The following is a 5,233-nucleotide window of genomic DNA, read 5'->3' on the forward strand; positions in this document are numbered from 1 at the left end:
TGGTATCAGATTGATCTAATGTCTGTGCACTGAGGACAAGCAAGTCCTAGATTACAAACTGAACTCTCCAATGCAAGAACAAGATGCATTTCTTCCTTTAGTAGGTGCGATTGTCAGAAGAAAAGAAAAAGGTTTCAGTTTTGTTTTTGCATGTGGATGGGTATTCTGTTTGTAATAATTGTTTGGATACACTATATTTTTAATATGCTAGCTGTGATAATTTCATGCCAAGTAAAAATGTCCATAGTCATATTTTATGTTCCAAAAGTAACAGAATGACTTTCAATCTAGAAAAGACAAAAGAAATGCTAATGTAGCATTTTTTTTCAATTTTTCCAAAAAATTACGTTTTCCCCTGGAAAAAATCCGGGATTTTTCCCGAGCTTCAAGATTTCCAGAAATTTTACATCTCTAGCTGTGGCTCAGTGGTAGAGCCTCTGCTTGGCATGCAGAAGGTCCTGGGTTCAATCCCCGGACCTTCACCCCGCCCTTCACTTGGAGTCTCAGAGCGGCTTACAAACTCCTTTCCCTTCCCCTCCCCACAACAGACACCCTGTGAGGTGGGTGGAGCTGAGAAAACTCTGACACAAACTGCTCTTTTTCAAGGACAGCTGTGCCAGAGCTTGTGACTGACCCAAGGTCACATCAGCAGGTGCAAGTGGAGGAGTGGGGAATCAAACCCGGTTCTCCCAGATTAGAGTCCGCACACTTAACCACTACACCAAACTGGCTCCAAACTGGAAGAGCCGCATGTGGCTCCCGAGCCACAGTTTGGCCATTCCTGGCCTACACACAGGGTTGGATCTAGACTAAATGCTCTGCTAATGCAGCAACGCCCTCTCACAGGCTCAGGACAGGAGCGAGAACATGGAGCAGATGCCCCAGAGAGGTGGGCAATGCCTTTAGAAACTGGGATAATTTCATCGGTACTATGGGCCCCACACACACACATGCAAACCAAAAGCTGAAGAGTCTAATTTTTCACACGCGACACAACTTGCCCATGATGATTATATCAAGGTTGTTTTGATGCAGGGATTCCACCTATGAGCCCAGGTCAACATATGCAGTGGAATGAGGTGGTGAAACAGGGCATACCCCTGCTGACAAAGAGAGCTTTTTCTCCCTCTCTTCAAATACTAGAACTCGGGGCTATCCAAGGAAGCTGATGGACAGTTGGTTCAGGACGGACAAAAGGAAACACTGCTTTGCACAGAGAGTGACTAAAATGTGGAGTTCGAGGGCAGACGATGTAGTGATGGCAACTCGAATGATAAAAGGGTTGGAACACTTTTCCTATGAGGAAAGGTTAAAGCACTTAGGGCTCTTTAGCTTGGAGAAACGATGACTGAGGGGAGACATGATTGAGGTTTATAAGATTATGCATGGGAAAGAGCAGGTAGGGAAAGAGGTACTTTGAGGTCCTTTTCTCCCTTTCTCACAATACAAGAACTCGTGGGCACTCCGTGGAATTGCTGAGTCGTCGGGTTAGAACGGATAAAAGGAAGTCCTTCTTCACCCAAAGAGTGATTCACACATGGAATTCACTGCCACAGGAGGTGGTGGCGGCTACAAGCATGGACGGCTTCAAAAGGGAACTAGAGAAGTATATGGAGCAGAGGTCCATCGGTGGCTATTAGCCACAAGGTATAGATAGGGACTCTGGGGCAAGTGACGCTCTGTCTTCTTGGTGCTTGGTGGGGTCAACAGTGGGAGGGCTCTTAGTGTCCTGGCCCAACTGGTGGACCTCCTGATGGCACTGGTATTTCTGGCCCCTGTGTGACAGAGTGTTGGACTGGATGGGCCTTTGGCCTGATCCAACATTGGCATCTCTTATGTTCTTATGATGGCCACAGGCATGGACAGCTTTCAGAGGAGATCAGACAGACTTATGGAGGAGAGGTCTGTCAGCAGCTACTAGCCATGGTGACTAGCCATGGTGACTAAAGGGAACCTCTACGTTCAGAGGCAGTCAGCCTTGGAGCCCCAGTGCCAGGAGACAAATCAGGGGCCTTTTATGTCCTGTGGTTGGCTGTCCAGAGGAACTGGCTGGCCACTGTATGAGATAGGATGCTGGACTAGATGGACTACTGGTCTGATCCAGCTGGGCTCTTCCTATGAATGCTACACATAAAACAAAACTCCTTGCAAGTGGAAAGCTTGACTCAGAAAGAGGCTCTAACTATTCCCTTCTCCCTGCAGAATGAGAGCAAAAAGCAACATGAGCTTTCAACACAGAGAAGCGTTTCGTTTTAACGTCCAGTCTAACAAAGCGTTCTGGAGTACCCGGAGGCTTGCACACTTGTTTTGCATTATAGCTCCGACCTGAAAGCCATTCCGCTCCCTCCAAACACACCAAGGTTGTAAAGGTTCAACAACAGTGGGGAGAGACAACCCTGCAATGGAGAGGGGTGGTGGCTCAGTGGTAGAGCATCTGCTTAGCGTGCAGACGGTCCCACGTTCAATCCCCAGCATCTCTTCATTGAAAGCACTAGGTAGTAGGTGATGTGAAGGTCTCAGCCTGAGACCCTGGAGAGCCCCTGCCTGTCTGAGTTGACGATACCGAATTTGATGGCTCAAAAGCCTGATTCAGTATAAGGCAGCTTCATGTAGACACACTCAGAGGTACTATAACTAAACAAAGTGAACATATTACTGTTTGGGTGCATTTGGAGTGGAGCATAAAACATATAGTTAGATTATGAATACCCTCCTAAAGGAAATTCACCTGGCTCTTTACTGATTTTTCAGCACCAGATGAAGGCAATCCTCGCTGAGCTTTTGGGATTTGTGACCAACAAAATTAACACACACACACAGCCAAAAAAAAATGTATTTGCCACCTTTGCTTTTTTTGGCTTCTTGCTTCATTAATTCTTTGAATCAGTTGTGCACTACTCAGTATTCAAGGGACAAGGAGGGGAAACTTACACTTATCATGTGCTGGTTAATTGTATTTTAATGGAGCTGTATTGTTGATAGCTTCCTTGTAAATGCTAGCAGAAAAGCAGTGTCTTTTCTATAAATAAATAAACAAATAAATAAATAAGGGCTGCAAATATTGTCCTTGGGACAAAACGGAACACACGTCTTCACGTGGAGACCCCCGTGCTGTAGTGTGCCATTTAGCAGAGCATGGACTGTTTACAGGAGCACAGGAAAACTACAGGCATTAAACCGAAGTCAAAGGATGATGCGACTGGGTCTCACGTTCCAGTCCTAGCTCAGCCATGGATTTTGGCTAAACCAGACACTGCAAAGACTGCTGGTAGGCTGCAAGAGTCCCGTCCCCACCCCCGGCCTGGCTGCCTCTAGGAATATCCAATGCATGTCACATAACAACTTTCACAGGCTCTCTCTATTGGGTGGCCACCAACCAATGACACCCTATTCGTATCCTTTGACGCTGCAGAGGAAGAACAGGACACCGGCCCACTGTTTTCAGCAACAGACCGCCATTTACTGTGACTCCTATTATCAAGCAGTCAACACGGCCAAGTGGCCATCACCCAGGCATGGCTCATATGAAGGCCAAGACTCTTCTTGTATGCCACAAAGGGAGGAGAACATTGTAGCCACTTTCGGATCCCCGCTGGGGACAAGAGCTAGGCACGAATGAAATAAAAAAGCCTTGGTGGAAAGTGCCATCAAGTCACAGCCGACTTACAAGTTTTCAAGGGAAAAGGAGGAGGAGGGGAAAGAGGAGGAGGAGGAGGAAGAGGAGAAAGAGGAGGAGGAAGAGGAGGAGGAGATTAGGAGATTGGGTTTATACCCTTGCCCTTCACTCAGAGTCTCAGAGCGGCTTACAAAATCCTTTCCCTTCCCCTCCTCTTCCCACAACAGACACCCTGTGAGGTAGGTGGGGCTGAGAGAGCTCTGAGAGAACCACACTTTCAGGACAGCTCTGAAAGAACTGTGGCTTGCCCAAGGTCATCTAGCGGCTGCAAGTTAGGAGGAGTGGGGAATCAAACCCGGTTCTCCCAAATTAGAGTCCGTGCACTTAACCACTACACCAAAAAGACTGGCACACAAGCTGAAGAAGAAGAAGAGGAGGAGGAGGAAGAAGAGGAGGAGGAGGAGGAGGAGATTGGGTTTATATCCCGCCCTTCACTCGGAGTCTCCGAGCAGCTTACAAACTCCTTTCCCTTCCCCTCCCCACAACAGACACCCTGTGAGGTAGGTGGGGCTGAGAGAGCTCTGAGAGAACCGCCCTTTCAAGGACAGCTCTGACAGAACTGTGGCTTGCCCAAGGTCATCCAGCGCCTGCGAGTGGAGGAGTGGGGAATCAAACCCGGTTCTCCCAGATTAGAGTCCGTACACTTAACCATGACAACCAAATGACACCAAAGGCAAGAGCCATTTAGAGGTGGCTTGCCATCGGCTGCCTCTAAGTAGCAACCCTGGACCTCCTTGGTGGGCTTCCATCCCAAGAGCTAGGCGGGGCTGACCCTGCTTAGCTTCCAAGATCTGATGAGATAGGGCTGGCCTGGGTCATCCAGGTCCAGGCATACAGGGAAGCTAACAAAAAGAAAACTGACACAAGCCAATGTGAAGCCAGGATCAGCTTAGGGGACAGGAAACCCAAGTTCAGTCTCGGGTCAGCCGTGGCTATGACTTTCATGTTTAAGCAGAAAACACTGTTGCGTGCTCAATGCAGAAAAGGTGGGACAAATACCAACATAGCCTTTTTTAAAAACTTTCACAATACACCATGTGCATTACCATAGTGCAATCTTACAACAACCCTGTTAAGTAGGTCAATATCATCCTTTAGGGTGTACAAGGCTGAGCAGTGTATCAGAGGCTGCCCGGACAAGATCGTGACAATCTCAAGCTCCGTCTCTGTCACTTTGCTGTATCAAGACTGCACAAACCAAACAAAAAAAGTCACACTGCTAGTTAATGGAAGCAAAGGAGCCTTTACCGCAAGGGGTGTGTGTGCGTGGAGAATGTTCCTACTCTGGATTTAAAAAAAAAAGAAAAAAGGAACAAGCACACGCACCCTACGTTTAATTAAAATCCAGTCGGGTGAAACACGTCTGCAGCTGAATTCGGAATCCCCGACACAGAGCAGTGTTCTAGCATGTAAGCTAAGTAACGACAACCCAATTTAATTTCCCGTGCCAAGCAGCAGAACTGCACCTCTCCATTTACGAAGCCCTGTTTTAACACACACTTACAAAAGAGGAATGGCTTTTTTAAAATTATTATCTCAAAAGAATTCAAAGAGGGT

The sequence above is a fragment of the Gekko japonicus genome, unplaced genomic scaffold, assembly GCF_001447785.1.
Source record: "Gekko japonicus isolate JY-2015 unplaced genomic scaffold, Gekko_japonicus_V1.1 scaffold5239, whole genome shotgun sequence".
NCBI lineage: Eukaryota > Metazoa > Chordata > Lepidosauria > Squamata > Gekkonidae > Gekko > Gekko japonicus.